This window comes from Canis lupus, chromosome 1 (assembly GCF_011100685.1).
Source record: "Canis lupus familiaris isolate Mischka breed German Shepherd chromosome 1, alternate assembly UU_Cfam_GSD_1.0, whole genome shotgun sequence".
NCBI classification, from domain to species: Eukaryota; Metazoa; Chordata; class Mammalia; order Carnivora; family Canidae; genus Canis; species Canis lupus.
The window spans coordinates 35,849,547-35,867,965 of NC_049222.1; the positions used below are offsets into that span (position 1 = coordinate 35,849,547).

Consider the following 18,419-nt stretch of genomic DNA (forward strand, 5'->3'; position numbering starts at 1 on the left):
TTGTTGCTGTTGTCATCTGTATTTGAATTCCATACTTGAGGAAAGACACACTTGGAGAAATTAAGTGACCCCTTGATTACTCAAGAAGTCAGGTACAGAGGCCCATGACCCAGTGCTGTTAGTGCTTAACTGAAAAAGGCAAGTTTAGCATCTTAGGTCACATTCCCTGCAAATAGACGGTGAGATTTGCATACAGAAGGTTTATGGGAGATGCCGTGGGAATAACACTTGTCAGGGAGAAAGCAGCAGGATTATGCAGAGGGAGAAAATGAACTTTAGCGCCTGTACAATGGAGGCCTCAACAGCAGGAAACTTTGAAGGAGGAATGGCCCCCTCAGAATTGTTCGGCAAGTAAGGGAGCTAGCTAGTCATCTGCATTCTCTGCAAGGACTAGTTAGTGGCCGTGGGCTACACCCAGGCACGAGGTGCACTCTTGGACTAAGCAGCTTCCTTCAGTCAAAGGCAATTCCTGGAACTCTGAGCCTTCAGTAAGCCAACGTTTCTGGCAACTGGGGGACTGAGGGCCTTGGTCCTGAAGGAGATCAGCATACCACATAATCTACAACCTTTGTGTGCAAGAGAGCATCCTCCTCCACTAGAGCCTTGTTTGTGTCTTTCTGACCCAAACTGTTGCCCTGCTGAGTGGAGCCCAGAAAGTTGTCATTTTGTCCAAAGCCCTTAAAGGCTTAGAATAGCTGACCAGATAGCAAAAAGACAAAGTAGCCTTAATCCTAGGAAGATTAGGAGCAGAAGGGGAGCCCGGTGAGGGAAGACTGGGATGAAAGCAGTGATGTGCCTTGTAGAAAACTAACTTCTGATGCCCATGGCTAACAAAAGGCCCTTGGCTGTCCAGACCTAGAACAAAAGTGTAACGAATTGTGGTCTTTGCTGTAATTTGGGCTTTATCATTGTTGAATGGTAAACAATTTTGTGATATTGACCTGCATTTCCTCTGTTTTCTCCTTTCATCCCCCCTCATCTTTCTATGCCTTTGAAAAGCCTCAGACCAGTCCAGTGACTCTCAGTATGTAGCCTGTAGATTGTAATCATCAGAATTACTTGGAGCCTCTAAAAAAAAACTCCCCAAAACAACAACAAAAAAGAAAACAAAGTCCAGGCCCACATTTGATATCTATTGGGACAGAATCTTTAAGAGTGGCGCATATGAATTGATATTTTCAAAAAAATTTACCCAGGTGATTTTTATATGTGTTCTACTTAGAGAACCATTGACCTAAACTATTATGCTTTTGATGATGACTAAGCCTATTGGGATTTTTCAAATTAGCAAGAAGTTACAAAAAACAGTGGGATAACAGAGCAACACATGAGCCTTGATCCCAGCAGGTTTAATAATTCACCCCTTGTCTTTCATAGCAAATTCTTGGTGTGGCCATGAGAGACTGTCCCCAATTCCCTGGCTGGCTTCTGCCCAAAATTTCTAGAAAGAGAGAGGGATGAGTCTGATTTGGCTTTTTAGTAGCTAAATGAGAGATGCCAAATTCTTTGAATAGTCATAGGGGGGAAGTCAGTGAATTTATAGGAATCAGTAAACTTTCTAGGAGAATAAGAAAGTTCCAAGACATTTTATCTCAGATGAAGCTTTGAGGTGCTGCCTTATAACTAAATCCACTAGGATGAGAGAGAACTATGACAAGAAAATATATTATCTTCTTCATTGAAATAGGGAATGATTATTGTTCATCAAAGGGAAAAGCACTTCTAAAACTACCAATTCTGAGTCTGGTCATTGCAGGAAGTATCAGACTCACTTAAAGAGTCTGATAAACTCCTAGGGCATTTTGATGCTCTGTGCTGGGTGCTCTGGGGTATATGCCAAATGCAACAAGTACAGCCCCTCATGGAACTTATAGGCAAGCAGAAAGGATGGGCAGTAAAAAAATTAACAATAGAATATAGTAAATATCAGGAAAGAGGAAGTACCACAAAGTGTGAGATCATAGAGCCAGTCCAGTTTAGTCTAAGGTCAGAGGGTTTTCCATTCTCATGAAACATATAAAAATAGAAGCTGTGAGGCTGGCTTTGGTTATAACACAAAGGGCCTCTTTGTAACAAAGGAAAATCTTTTGATCTATCTAGTTTAAAATCGACCGATCCTGCATGTGTGTGTGTATCTGTCCAGTATGTGAGCACACACATTGGTAAAGAGAGGTAAGAACATGACTCCTTCACTTAATGAGTATAAAACACAGAGCAAGGAACAGAGAAGGAACTCTCTTGGTAACTCATTCGATGTACCATTGCTTGAAGTTGATTAATGTTTTAACATGTAATATATGGTAAAAAGAAAATAAATTTAAAGTCTGAAAATCATGAACTTGTATGACAACTTTTAAAAGTTAATTTTAAGAATCTGATGATTATGGCCTAGGAGGGTACTTGACAGATTTGCCTTCGGGCTCTGTTTCAGTTCAAGTTTGAAGCACATTTCCTCAGAGGTCAGCATGTGTTCTTGCTTCTCATCTTCCTGCTTCACATTCTTGACCCTGGTGAGAGAAGATGCAGCAATGCTGTTGAAGTTTGTAGCTTCCGCCTGGCTTGGCAGGTCATGCTAAGTTCTTGTTCCTTTTTTCTGGCCAGTTCTTGCTCTTTTAGTATTTCTTTTTTTTTTTTTTTTTTTTAATTTGCTCTATTTATTCATGAGAGACACACACACACAGAGAGAGAAAGAGGAAGAGACACAGGCAGAGGGAGAAGCAGGCTCCACGCAAGGAGCCAGATGTGGGACTCAATCCCGGGTCTCCAGGATCATGCCCTGGGCCGAAGGCGGTGCTACATCGTTGAGCCACCCAGGCTGCCCTGCTCTTTTAGTATTTCTGTATCTGCTTCTTTTCTCCCCTTAAATTATAAATTTAGTCTAGGGCAGGGATTATGATTTCTGGATTTTTAAATCTTTGAATCTCCTGCAGCTCTTCTATTATACTTTATTACATTAAATAAATAACCTAAAATGTAATATCTGGGTTAAGAGGTGATCCTTGGGTTGAGAAAGTAACCAAATGGGTTCTCTATTAAGAACATACTTGTTGGGGATCCCTGGGTAGCTCAGCGGTTTAGCACCTGCCTTCGGCCCAGAGCGTGATCCTGGAGTCCTGGGATCGAGTTCCACATCGGGCTCCCTGTGTGGAGCCTGCTTCTCCCTCTGCCTGTGTCTCTGCCTCTGTGTGTGTGTGTGTGTGTGTGTGTGTGTGATGAATAAATAAATTTTAAAAATCTTAAAAAAAAATCATGTGTCTCGAAGATGGGGGAAAAAATCATTAAAAAAAAAAGAACATACTTATTTAACCTGACATCACAAAGCAGATATGCCAAGTGCAAACATGCATATTTAGTCTGTGAATGTCAACGTTAATTACTAAAAATACCATCCACTTGGCTGAGTGCAGGGAAGGGATCATTAAGTCATCATGGAGCAGCACTTATTAGATGTAGATGGTGGTATAGAATGTCCTGCCGGGTCTCACTTGAATCAGCTTAGACACATGTCTACACCATCCAGCATCTTAGAATAACACTGATTTAAAGATTAGGATTTAAAACCATAGTGCAAATGAGAATATAACTCAGGCTTGAAGTGTGACTTCAAGTGAACAGACATGTGATGTCTTATGATGACCATTGACCATGTTTTCTTACATCTTTCTTCCTCTGCTTTGGCATGTTCCTTGGCTTATTTCAGGTATGACTCAATTTATGTTCTAATGTTTTGTCTTACTTTTGCTGTATATAGGAAGTATATGAATAGTTAGGAAATCATTCTCAACATTTGTTCTTCCACTTTCTATTTTGTATAGTTCAAACTTGATTTATTGCTGAAGTACAGGTTATGAGTTAGTCCACTCTGAACCCGGTTGAATACTTTAATTGTAAATTAGCTCAACTTTTAGATTTTCGTTAAGAATTGGAATTTTTATTTTTTTAAAGATTTTATTTATTTATTCATGAGAGACCCACAGAGAGAGAAAGAGAGGCAGAGACACAGGCAGAAGGAGAAGCAGGCTCCATGCAGGGAGCCCGACATGGGACTCGATCCCGGGTCTCCAGGATCCAGGATCATACCCTAGGCCGAAGGCAGGCACCAAACTGCTGAGCCACCCAGGCTGCCCAGGATTGGGATTTTTAAATTCCAAGGCTATGTTGGTGGGGTGCCTGGATGGCTAAGTTGGTTAAGTGTCTGCCTGTGGCTCAGGTCGTGATCCCAGCGTCCCAGGATCCAGTCCCACATCAGGCTCCCTGCTCAGTGGGGAGTCTGCTTCTCCTGCGCTCTCTCTGCTCCTCCTCAACGCAGTCTTGTATGCTCTCTTTCAAATAAATAAATAAAATCTTTTTTTTTTCATAGAAAAGACTATCTTGGTGAAATGAAATATTTTTCCTTTTGAAAACTCTTTAGAAGATAGAGCTTGTTTCCTAAAGAATCAAAATGTTGGTAGTGTCAACTCATCTGAAAAGAAGAAAGCCCCAGTTAGGCAGTATACTTTTGTTGTTTAATTGGAAAGTTTGTCGAGTTATTAATTACCCTTGCTGAAACTCAGAATGCTAGAGACACTTTCTCCTGTTGACATCTGGTTACCTATACCCACCACTGATAACAGCATGAACACAGAATGAGGATTTTTTAAAAATTTACTTTCAATTGAAGCATAGTATATAGAATATTGTATTAGCTTCAGGTGTATGACATAGTGATGTGAGATTTATATACATTACAAAATGCTCACCACAGTAAGTATAGTTACCATCTCTCGCCGTACAACATTATTGCAGTATTATTGGCTGTATTCCCTGGACTGTACTTTATATTCCTGTGACTTATATATTTTATAACAACCAGTTTGTACTTCTTCATCTCCTTCACCTACTTCTCCCAGCCCATCACCTCCCATGCCTCTGGCACCATCAGTTTGCTCTCTGCACTTATGAGTCTGTTGCTGTTTTGTTTTTTCATTTGTTTTGTTTTTTTAGATTCCATGTGCAAGTGAAATCATATGATATTTGTCTTTGTCTGACTTTCTAAAAAAGATTTTATTGATTTATTTGACAGAGAGAGAAGCAAGGAAAGCAGCAGAGGGCGAGGGAGAAGCAGGAGCAAGGAGCAAGGAGTCTGACGCGGGGCTCGATCCCAGCACCCTGGGATCTGACCTGAACTGAAGGTAGTTGCTTAACCAACTGAGCCACTCAGGTGTCCCAGAATTGTCCCAGGTTGTCTTTGTCTGTCTTATTTCACTTAGCTTGCATTATACCTTCTGTGTCCAGTCATGTATACAATATATGCTTTCAGTTTGTATTCTTTCCGTATAGTCTTAGTAACTAAAGCATAGATAAGTCTTATATTCTGATTATTAAGATAATAAGTCTAAACTAATGTATTATTTTTAATTTGTATTTATTTGCTAAACAGTAGATAATAATTTCATATTTTTATTAAGAATATTTTGTCTCCTGTGAAATACCTTTCTATATACTTTGCTCGATAATTTGTCATGTTATTTTCTTACCAGTTGGGGTTGTCTCTGCATATAATATTGAGTACCTATACAATGTTTGTTATATTTTGTGTGAATATTTTCTTCTGTCTTTTGCTTGAATCCTTAATATTTGTTATTCTTTTTTTTTCCAGAGAGATTCCACATTTTATTTAGTCAAATTTGGTTATCTTTTTTCTTTGAGATTTCTTCCATAGCCTCACATCTCATAGAAAGTTATTTTCCCAGATTACTGATATTCAACTTTTCTTTCCATTAGTGTTTCTGTTACATAACGATTTTGCATTTTTAAGTCTTTGATGTCTCTGAGGCATATTATAGGGTCTCCAGTAAGGATTAGAGAGGAATAAATTCTTGCTGCTCAGTTTTACCAGCCTAGTTGTTTACATTTTTTCCCCTCTATTACTTTTTGGTGGTTGCTTCCTCATATACTAACATTTTATATATAATTGGTCTGTTTCTCAGTGTTGTGCTCATATCCATTAATCTAATTTTTATGTTTGTAAAAAGATTATGCTTTTAATTACTGTCTTATGACAAGTGGTAATATCTGCTAGGGCTTTCCTCAATCCACCAGTGCTATTTTCTTTTCAATTTAGAAAAAAAAAAACTTTAATCATTTATTATTTGAGTTTTATTTAAGGATCATTTTCTTTTTTTAGAATTTTTTTAAATCCTGGTGGGAATTTTGGATTTAGTTCAGTCAAAAAATTAACTTGGGGAGAATTCCAGATTCCATTTACAAATGTGTCTAGGTGTGCGTTCTAAAGTGGAATCTGTGAAGAGATGGTTATGTGAGAGAGAGAGAGAAAGTAGTAAGCAGGCAGGATTGAGAACTCCTGGTTACCCTCCAGCCAAAATTCACAACATTACCCTGTTAGCATTACCAAAAAGCCCATTTTGTTCTTTTTTCCTGTTTGTTTCTCTCTTTCTCCCTGCCTCCCTTCCTTCCTTGCTTTCCTTACACTTGTCTTCTTTCTGTAGTTTTTAATTTTATCAAACATACATACATAATTAAAGAGTCAAAAAGTTCTATAAAACTAATGAAAAATGAAAGTCTGATGGAAAAAGGTCAGTCCCTTTCTATTTCATCTCACCATCCCCTAAGTCAACTGTATTAACTCTGTTTACATTTTCTTTTATGTTTACTATGTTTACTGATTCTTTTGGTTTTTATATTTATATCTTGAAATAACATACTATTTCTTGATTTTTCCATTTTGGGCATTATCTATTGATTTTCCTTACTGAAGATAATTTAGCTCATTTTAGTCCTCTCTGTTAGAGACACGTACCCCTCTTGTTCCTTTCCCCATCCTTCCAATACAGCAGAATCCCAATTTGAGTTAGATCAGTATTTAGTAATTATAGGCTTATGATTAGGAAAATGCTAATCACAAGAGATCCATGGTTTATATCAGGATTACTGTCCTCTGACTACATAATCTGTTTTAGCTTTCCTGGAGGTTAACTGTCTGCATTTTTTGTTGTTGTTAATAGTTTAGTTTTATTTATGGTTATAATCTATTCAACCCCAAATTGTCTACATCTCCTCCCAAGGAATTTTGACCCATCAGGAATTTTGAGTTTCATCTTTCTGAAGAGATCTCTCCTGTCATCTCACCTAATCTAGACAGATGGGCTTTCCAGTCACGTGCCAGCTCTTATCTTAGAATTTCCCATTGCCGTCATCCTGGGATGCCCTCTGCCTCTCTCCTCTGCTGGATTTCATGTTAGGATTCTATAGTCTATCTTTTTTGCTTCACTTCCTTGTTTTGTTGGAACACATTCTCCACTCTCTTCCTGAGAAAGGGCATAGGAAATGTTTTTTGATGCTTTGTATAACTGAACATTATTTATTCTACTTCATATTTGATTGATGGTTTGGCTGAGTATAGAATCCTGGGCTGAAAATACATTTTCCTCAAAAATTTAAAGGTATTGTTTCATTATTTTGTTGTTTCCGATGTTGCCGTTTAGAAGTCCAAAGCGTTTTGACTCTTGTTGCTTCATAGGTGTGTTTCTGTGCTTTCCCCCTACCCCACCACTATATGATGTCTTCTCTCTGAAATTATTGTTACGCAGAATTTTAATTTAAAGTAGTGGACCTCCAAATTCTTCATTTTCTCTATTATTTTTCACCTCTTTATTTCTCCTTTGTACTTAATGGAAAAGATCTCTTATTGTCCTGTCTGTAGGATCTGGGTTGGTTTGCTGGACAGTAGGTGAAGGAAGAGGGCTTGAAGGTCCACATTTCATATTAAAAAACATTCTTCTCATCCTCCTTTCTTCAGATAAGTACCTCTCCCTTGGTATAGGTTCAGAATCTAGCCTGCACTCTCATGCCAAGATGGGATAAGGGATGACAGATCCTTTCCTTTTCTTAAAAAGGCTTTAACCAAACTCAGTTGTTACTCCATCACCTCCTTTTTCATAGATACTTGGCCTTCTAATTTGGATTCCTGGGTATTTATCTTATGCTTGTTTCTTAGCTTAGGATTCAAATTTTAAAATATCTACTATGTTAGTTATCCCTCATCCACTTGCTTTACAACTTTCAGAATTTTATTGTTGATCTCTTCTCTCTGCTCTTTCTCCCTGTTGGTGTATGCCTTTGTGAAAGTTCTTTTAGTAGGATCTTGGAAGGGAGCAGAAATACTATTTACTTTGCCATTTTATCCAGAATACAAAGATCATCTTTAAAAATACAAATGTGCGGGGATCCCTGGGTGGCTCAGTGGTTTGGCGCCTGTCTTCAGCCCAGGGTATGATCCTGGAGACCCGAGATCAGGTCCCACATTGGGCTCCCTGAATGGAGCCTGCTTCTCCCTCTGCCTGTGTCTCTGCGCCCCTTTCTCTCTCTCTTTCTCTCTTTCTCTCTCTCTTTCTCTCTCTCCCTCTCTCTCTCTCTGTCTCTTATGATGAATAAATAAAATCTTAAAAAAAATACAAATGTGTTTTCTAGAATAAGCGTGGTAAATTAAGCTACAAGCACATAAGAATGGATATATTCATCAAAAATAGCTATTATTGCCTTAAAAAGCAGAGGCTGGAACATAGGACTGCGATGTTTAAGTGGACAAGTTTGGATTTGCATGGGGTTGGGGCGGGGTGAGAGTCATCTCTGATTGGAAGGCATGTCTAGAAGGAAGGCAGGATAAAATGGCGGTAGCGAAGCTTCTATAGGCCAAGACAGATTGAGGGCAGTTAAGTAAAAAGCAAATAACTATAATCTACAAATTCTCTGTTGATGTTCATGGAGAGTGTGTATATTGACCATCAGGAGTAAAACTATAGGTCTTGCATTTGTTGAGAATTCACTCACTGTGTATCAGGCACCTTAGTGAGGACCCCTTGAGGTTGGTAGTATTATTCCAGTTTGCTCAGAGCTGGGAGTCCAACGCAGGTTTATTAGACTTTGCTCCCTCTTTTAAATACTAAGCTATTATGTCTTTGTATCATAGCTGACACCAGTTACTGAAACTAAGAAACTTTTTGCCTTTGCACAGAAAACCAAAAATGTATCTCCCTTCATTATCTTCGTAGTTCTGTCTTTAAGTGTGTTGAAAATCAGGAAGTTACATAAGTCAGTTTTGTTTCAGCTATCTTTGTACTTTAAATATATCAGAAGCCTATTTCACATTTCTGAATTTTCATTTCTTTCTTCCTATAAGTTTTTTGTGCTGTTGTTGCTTATTAAAAAAAAAAACACTTTTAAGGAACTGAGACCACATTTCTTTTGCTCATTGAGCTAACTTCATCCTCTCATATTGCCTGGCACACAGTAGGTACTCACTAAGTACTTGTTGAATAAATGCATTAAAGTCTCTGTCATAGTAGTCCATGCAAACACATATGTCCTGAAAGATGTGCACAAGAACAGCAACCCCATAGCCTACTTTATGAATGTGACTTAAAGGTTAGTTAACAGGGTGCCCAACTTGGTTTATGAAAATAAAATAAATCTAACATGCCATCATTTGTATGCTGTTATATATAGTTTAGCTAATAAAAGAGATATTTTAATATGATGCTAAAATCTAATAAATGCTCAACAGAAAGTTATGGTATTTAAATTTATGCATTTTACAGTTGGAATGAATCTACGGGGATATTGACAGTCTGTGCATGGGGGAATAGATAAAACTATTCTTTAGAGAATTTTCTACAATCTTGAATAGATAGGAATTTATTTATTGATTCCAATTATGAATGTTACCAAAATAGAAGCTCCCCAATAAGGGAATATGTAAATTCTATTAATATTAAAAGGTCTGTAGGATTACTTTTCAATATCTAAAGGTGTTGATTCTATATAGCACTAAACAGCATGACTACTGCATGGAATGTTTATATTCGGGTAAACGTGTAAGAAATTTGGTCAGCTCCGCTTTTTAGTTTGTTAGTTTTGCTTTGCAAGGAGCTGGTTTTCTTCTTTGACAGGCATAATGTGAGATATTCACTTTGAAATAAAAGTTTTCATTATAAATGAGTTTATTCCCTTGGCCCTCCTTCATATAGTAAATGAAAAACATCCACATTCCTGGGGTTCTGAGTGAATATAGGGCATTAATATTCTGTCCCCTGAGTAATTTAATAATATAGAAATTGCTACTAGAATAGTTCTGTGGTTTTATAGAGTCATTTTATTTTTTTTCATTACATAATTTATTTTATTTTTTTATTTTTATAAATTATTTTTTATTGGTGTTCAGTTTACCAACATATAACACCCAGTGCTCATCCTGTCAAGTGCCCACCTCAGTGCCCGTCACCCAGTCACCCCCACCCCCCACCCACCTCCCCTTCCATCACCCCTAGTTCGTTTCCCAGAGTTAGGAGTCTCTCATGTTCTGTCTCCCTTTCTGATATTTCTCACTCATTTTTTCTCCTTCCCCCTTTATTCCCTTTCACTATTTTTTATATTCCCCAAATGAATGAGACCATATAATGTTTGTCCTTCTCCGGTTGACTTATTTCACTCAGCATAATACCCTCCAGTTCCATCCACATTGAAGCAAATGGTGGGTATTTGTCGTTTCTAATGGATGAGGAATATTCCATTGTATACATAGACCACATCTTCTTTATCCATTCATCTTTCGATGGACACCGAGGCTCCTTCCACAGTTTGGCTATTGTGGACATTGCTGCTATAAACATCGGGGTGCAGGCGTCCCCGCGTTTCATTGCATCTGTATCTTTGGGGTAAATCCCCAGCAGTGCAATTGCTGGGTTGTAGGGCAGATCTATTTTTAACTCTTTGAGGAACCTCCACACAGTTTTCCAGAGTGGCTGCACCAGTTCACATTCCCACCAACAGTGCAGGAGGGTTTCCCTTTTTCCACATCCTTTCCAACATTTGTGGTTTCCTGCTTTGTTAATTTTCCCCATTCTCACTGGTGTGAGATGGTTTCTCATTGTGGTTTTGATTTGTATTTTATAGGGTCATTTTAGATCACATGGTCTATACGTGTTTCTTAAGGGGTAGTACTTGTAGTATTTTGAATAAACTACCTCATGAAGTAAAGTGATTATAGGTAGCAAAGGTATAAAATAATAATTCCTAATACTATGTTTGTAAAATACTTTAAAATATATAGAGTGCTTTTACATGCATTATTTGCATTTAATGGTTTCCTTCATCCCCACCCACACCCCCACCCTAAAAAGATCATTGTGAGAAAAGTAGTGTTACTACCATTTTACAGGTGAGGAACCTGCCACTCAGAGTCATGAGATGTTTTGCTCGATTTTATATAGCTGAAGATGGAAGTGGGGCTAAGACCTCTGATGGCTAGCTGAGCACCCTCTCTCCTATACCACATTTGCTTTCAGGACTCATATCAGTTAGCTGAGGAGCAAAACATCTTCATGCTCCTGTATCCTACTGGAAAGCAAAACAAAGCCCACCACTACTACCAACAGAACTTTACTAATGTGGTGGGGAATAGGGCGGGCTTACCTTCCCAAGACAAGTATGAGGGAGATGTTCAGTGGATGTTTATGGAATTAAAATTGTTAATCGGCTCCCCAAAGAACACCTGGTCACTGACTTCATAAACACTCAATCTTGAAGATACTGGTCCTCAGACTGACTTAGCATTTCTACCATCTCTGGGGTGTGTGGAATTAGGGTCACCATTTTGAGATTCTTTTTTTTAAAGATTTTATTTATTAATTCATGAGAGACAAAGAGAGGCAGAGACACAGGCAGAGGGAGAAGCAGGCTCCATGCAGGGAGCCTGAGGTGGGACTCCATCCCAGGACCCCAGGATCAGAACCTGAGCCAAAGGCAGATGCTCAACCACTGACCCACCAAGGTGCCCCACCATTTTGAGATTCTTAAACATGAAAACAAAACAGAAGGATTCTCTTCCCTTTTAGAACTCCCTTTCCATTTCCAAGTTGTTTTCACTGTTCCTGATTTCACCTGCACCAAAATGTGGATGGTAGAAAGTGCAGTGACACCAGCCCTAGGGACCTGCATCGCTGAGGGATGCCTCTGGCAGGAAGAAACTCCAGAGAACTCCTGTGGTTTACTGTCGAACCATTTCATATGTCAGTGTCAGGATCAATTCAATGCTGTCTCTTAAGTGTTCATGACCTTATAAGATAAAAAAAAGAGTCTGGATTGGTTATTTTATATGGTTATATATATTATATATAGTAGTAGTAGGTGATGTGAAATTTTTTCTTTCCATGTAAAAAAATTCTGTATCATGTGATTTCTCTTCCTCCTCCTTTTTCTTTAAAAAAGAGCATGTTTTGCATTTTCACTCAAGAAGAGATTTCACAATAAAATAATTGAAACAAAAATTATTTAAAACCCCCAATATTAGTGTTCTCTTACGACTGTAGGTGAGATGGGCAATAAACTGTTAGTAGTATGTTAGCAAATGCATTATTTATAATATTAGTTGCTGAATATCCATTGGTTTGAGTGAATTAAAAATTACAGAAGAGACAATAGTATATACAGAGAGCTTACTCCACCAGGCACTCTTCAAAGATCTTTATGTGAATTATCCCATTTTATTTTCTCTACCATCCCATGCAGAAGGTATTTATACTTGGGGAAGATAAAGTAGAGAGAAGAAATGTGATATAAACAGAGCTTTGAAAAGCACCCATCTATTAGGCACTGCCCTCTCTTACTGCTGGGAACTCTGCAAGCAGGGAGGCAGTCAGGATAGACCCAGTGGTTGCAGAGCTGGCTCAGTGCTTATAGCCACTCTGTTATAGTTCCCTGAGCATATGCCGAATTCTAAGCAGACTCTACAACTCTGAAAAGAAGTATCCTGATTGCCTTTAACACTCGGAGAGATTAATAGGACCATAATCAATTTCTGATGTTTCTTATAAACCTAGTTCATGTCCCACTATTTTTTTTTTTTTTTTTTTTTTAGTACAATAGCAAGAAACTTCTGTGGTCATCCTGGATGGCAGAGGAAGGTGTGGCATATGGCAGTGGAGTCATGTTTGAAAGTTGCATTTTGTCTGCCCAGTGTTCTTAATTTTGGCAATCTGAACAACAGACTTGTGGCACACTTGAAACCATCTACCTCCATTTCAAAACTGGCTCTTCAAGTTCTCAGAACCTCTTATCAGACTGAAATTAAGCCAAGGTTAAAAGTGCTGTGTCTTTGTGCTGTCCTGCCCCCGCTGCTCAAGAACTCTTACTTAGCACACTGCATTACTAAACAGTTTCTGGCCTTTCTTGTGGAGGCTGCTTGTGTCTGAGATCATCTTTTTTTAGCATCGTTTTTTTTTTTCTTTCTCTTTACTCTGATTATGACCACAATCTTCAAATGAAAGGAAGGCTGTCCTCAAACATGTTAAGAAATACATACTTCTTTTTTGTTTACGTTTTATATTAATGTTTGCATGCAGTATGAACATTATTATATATAATGAATATTATAAATGTACAATCTATTAAAATTCAAGTATGTAAATGAACCATGATCATCAAGTAGGTGACATAGAGCATCAGGAGAATCATTTGGTACATGCTGCTTATGTTTGTGTTTTTAAAATACAAACGAAAAACTTTCATGTTAAATGCCTGAGCATTTATTTTTTTTTAAATTGTGGTTTATCCATGATTCATGTAATTCTCTTAGGTCCTCTTTAAAGAAGGAAGTACAGAGAAATCTAAAGTGGGGCATGTCAATTAGCTTTGTCAGTATAACAAATCATACTGTTATTTGTCACAGGAGGATTCAATGAGGTCATTCATATAAAGCTTCTACCACAGTATGTGGCAGAAAGTAAGTACTGGGTATTTCTTCTGCTTGGCTCACCTGAATTCAGTCACACAGGTTAGTGGTGGGTGACCTGGGAGCTGCCTTTGTCTCCCTGGGGTCCTCATCCTCCAGGATGCTAGCCTAAGCTTCCATGTAGTGGTTTCAGTATTCCCAGCAGTAAGAGAGGGCAAGCCCCAGTATGCTGTGTTTTTCAAGCCTCTGTTTGCATCATGATTTCTATTGTTTTCTTGGTCAAAGCAAGTCTTACAGCCAAGCCCAGATTCAAAGGATGGAGAAGTTGACACAACTTCCTGCTTAGAGGTACAGCTAGAATTTGTGGACCTTTTTGTGCAGTTGAGTATAGTCTGCCTCTGGCAAAGTGTATTCACATTTCTCCTATGCTTCCCCCCCATCCTAGGATTCCCAGAAGTCTCATTATGGCATCAGCTTCTAAGTCCAGAGGCTTATCCATGATCTACATCACATCTGGACACTTCTGGGACTTCTCAGATACACCTCTTTGAATGTGGATACTCTTGATCCTGAGACAATAAAGTAAAAAAAAAAAAAAAATTAGTTACCTCCCCATACACACCCAACAAATAATGACAAAATATAGGGAAAGTATAACCAAAAGACATAATCCATTAAAACAAAAACTAAAACACATTAACAGGGTACAAATAACCATCACAGTTCCATGGCAGTTCTATCTAGGTCCATGTTGCTAGGTACTCCACTCCTGGGCCAGGTGGTGATTGGTTAGGGCCCAGTTATGCATCTCAGGACTAGTTCACTGGTACCTATTTCTCCAATGCTCTTGGCTCCATCTTCTGAAACGTTCCTCTTTTCCTGTATGAAGTGGCTTATTTCTGCTTCTAAATAGCTTCTTTAGCCCACTTCCTGCTCCTAGAAAAGCAGGCACACAGAGGCCTCTCTTCCTCTGAATAATTTCTGTCTTGATTTTGTCCTCATCAGGAAAACTTTCTTTAAAACCTTGTGGATTCTTAAGAATCCCATAGAGTCCCTGCCCCTAAAACTCACATCCACATTTCTTTTTTCCAAGACAGATTTCTCTCTCTCTCTCTCTACTTTGGGCGGAGTGTCACGCTGCTGTGAGAGAGCCCCTTCAGGCATCTCAGAGACCCTTTTATCCAGCTGAGAAGGTCGATGAGGCATCACAGTAAATTTCACAAAGGTCTTTACTCTGAGGCCACTTTTTCCTATAAAAATCTTTCCTTTCATTATGCTGAGTGAAATAAGTCAATCGGAGAAGGACAAACATTATATGGTCTCATTCATTTGGGGAGTATAAAAAATAATGAAAGGGAATAAAGGGGAAAGGAGAAAAAATGAGTGGGAAATATCAGAAAGGGAGACAACATGAGAGACTTCTAACTCTGGGAAATGAACTAGGGGTGGTAGAAAGGGAGGTGGGTGGGGGGTGGGAGTGACTGGGTGACGGGCACTGAGGGGGGCACTTGATGAGATGAGCACTGGGTATTATTCTATATGTTGGCAAATTGAACACCAATAAAAAATAAATTTATAAAAAAATATTTCCTTTCAACTGAAGAGACTGAAGGCAAACGGTTTTATTTTCCAATCTTGTGAATACTGGCTCTATAAAATGCTTATAAATTAGATCATGTTTTAGCACATCTGTCTCTTGCAGAACCTTATATGCAGCTAGAAGCACTCAACAAACACTTTCAAGCCTTCTGCCTGGAGACCTTTGCAGCTGGAGCCAGCATTCACTGTGTGCATTTTCAATTTTCTGTGCTGCTACAAATACTGCCTTGCTGCTACATAATACGTGTTGCCTTTCCCCCAACTGCTGCATGGTTTTCTCATCACCTTCCCTACCTCCACTAACATTTTGAATGCCATGTTCCCAATTTTTGCTAATAGCTACCTCCCTGCTTTTCACCTGCTGTCTGGTCCCAAAGCCATTGATGAATGTTTTAGGTTTTTGTTATGGCAGCGTGCTACTTCTAGTCACTAATTTCTGTACCAGTTAGTTTTTGCTGTGTTTTACTGCAACTCCCTGTGGCGAGCCCTCTTGCACAGTGCCTTATGAGACTTGCTTGCATCATCATATTTGCTGATGTCCCATTGACCAAAGCAAGTCCATTGACCACAGTCAAATTCAAGAAGTTCAGGAATAGTCATATATACCTCTTGATTGAAAAAACTGAAAAGAATGTGTAGTGAATTTTTGTTTCAACTTTCCCCAAAAGAGTATGTACAAATTTGGAGAGAAAGAGTGAGGGCACTTGGGAGGTCAGGTCAAGAAAACAGGATGTGAATTGATGGTCATCACATCATGGAAATTAACAATTTGATGCTTTCATAGTTCAGAGACTATGTGGTACTAAAATAGTAAAATTAATAGCAATTATTTATTGAGGTTCCTTTATTGGAGTTCCAACATATGCCAGGCTTTTGAAAATGCTTTACATATTTTAGAATCTTTTTGCTATAAATGGAAACATCTTTCATAAGAGTTTCCCCCTTATTAATAGCCATCTCTTCACCATTATTTGTAGGTTACTTAAATACAATGAGCTTCTCTTTCTTCATCTTTAAAATTAAGGCATATAGGTACAAGACAATCACTAAAGTCTTTTTCTGCTTCTCTGATTTTACTTAACATAATTATTGGGTTGATTGAGAAGGGAACACAATAAATAGCTTCCCCTTTACTCATCTGATTTCCATACCAATTGAAATAGGAAAAAGCAGTCAGAGGCCAAAGTGTTTGTTACCTTTGTTACCAATAAAGACAAGGTTGGAGGAAGTGGCTTCATTGAAGGGGGACTGTGCTTTATGTCTCTGAACCTAGAATTAGATGGACTTGCCCTCTCCAGCAGCAGACATCTCCACTTGCACCCAGGAGCAGAGCAGAGAACACGGGTTCTTGGTGGCAAACCAACTTTCAAAAAGAAGAGGGAAAAAGAGGCTGGGCTGCCACAAGTAATTTCTCTTTCCAGATTCACCAGTCAGATAAGCAACTCTATGTCCTTTGGCAGGAGGAAGTGGAGAGAGATGTCTATAGGGAGGGAAATGTCAGAGTGGTGACAAATATTTGTTCTTAACAACACTTACATCATATACCCTGAACTCTCCTCAGAGCTTCAACGTCAGATTGAGTGGACAGAACATGAACATAGGATCTGGACAGATGTAGGCTACATCCCAGCCTTCTCACTTGCTAATGAGATGGCTTGGATAAGGAACTTAACTTTTCCGGGATCCAGTTATTAGTTAATTGAAAATTTTGTTATCCTCCTCACATAGTTATTGTGAGATTGTTGACGGATTGTCTGTCAGTTGTCTGGCACAGGGACTGGCTGGTATTGGACACTCAGTTTGTCACTGACATTTGTTTTTCCTTCCTTGCTTTACTTCATAGGTTTGATTCCAGAGGGTTGCTGACCTACATGTAGCTTTCCAGTATTAAATGTTTGGCTTTTATATAATTTCTTTTTTTAAGATTTTATTTATTTATTCATGATAGAGCGAGAGAGAGAGAGGCAGAGACACAGGCAGAGGGAGAAACAGGCTCCCCGCCGGGAGCCCAATGCGGGACTCGATCCTGGGACCCCAGGACCACGCACTGGGCCAAAGGCAGGCGCTAAACTGCTGAGCCACCCAGGGATCCCCATGTAATTTCTTACCTAATTTCTGTTACCAATGTAAAGGGAATGAGAGGAATATCCATAGCAGTAGCAGTATATAACCTTAGTTATAAGGTAAGGTTTGACATTTTAACCCTGAGGCAAGAGAAACATTTGAAAACAAATGCAAGTGTACCACATGGTTCAGTGATGTTAATAATGACAAACTGAGTCACCAATAAATTGTATCCAAAGTCCCCTCTTTGAAGAAGAAAAGTACATCAGTGCATTTTATTTTTTATTTTATTTTATTATTTTTTTTAATTTATTTTTTTATTGGTGTTCAATTTACTAACATACAGAATAACCCCCAGTGCCCGTCACCCATTCACTCCCACTCCCCACCCTTCTCCCCTTCTACCACCCCTAGTTCGTTTCCCAGAGTTAGCAGTCTTTACGTTCTGTCTCCCTTTCTGATATTTCCCACACATTTCTTCTCCCTTCCCTTATATTCCCTTTCACTATTATTTATATTCCCCAAATGAATGAGAACATATAATGTTTGTCCTTTTCCGACTGACTTACTTCACTCAGCATAATACCCTCCAGTTCCATCCACGTTGAAGCAAATGGTGGGTATTTGTCGTTTTTAATGGCTGAGTAAGTGCATTTTAGAAGAGGATTTCCAACAAAAATGAATGAACACCTCTCATCCTCTCATATTTGAAGGGAGAAGACTCACTTAAGTAAAGGTCATTTACAGGGAAAAACCTTCATTGATGATGTTGGGTAACAGATTTTTCTGCAATCATGTACAAATTATCAGCTAGAAATAATAATTTGTTTCCTTGAAGAACTGAAGAGGAGTAAGCAGCCAACAGGATGAGAATCAGTGACTCACAAGACTTTGTCTCAGCGAAAGAGGAAGAGGAAAAAAAATCTAAAAATTCTTTGGGATGGTCCTCAGCTGCTATTATGAGTTGGGAAAGAAAAGGCCATTAATGATTCTTGAAAACTCTACTGATTTCCTTTTTTTAAACAAAATA

At 38.7% G+C, this 18,419-nt stretch overlaps 1 protein-coding gene across 7 annotated transcripts in view; it reads left to right on the forward strand.

The window, feature by feature from the left end:
* Window positions 1-18,419, forward strand: part of STX11 (syntaxin 11) — a 44,916-nt gene that overhangs the window by 13,970 nt on the left and 12,527 nt on the right. The window contains exon 2 of one of the 7 annotated variants that reach the window (XM_038526260.1): window positions 5,063-5,171. The exons of 5 other annotated variants lie outside the window; for them this stretch is intronic. The gene's annotated coding sequence lies outside the window, so the exon portion shown is untranslated. Of the gene's footprint in view, window positions 1-5,062; window positions 5,172-18,419 lie in introns of those variants that run through there. One more of the 7 variants, XM_038526258.1, reaches the window with a different exon arrangement.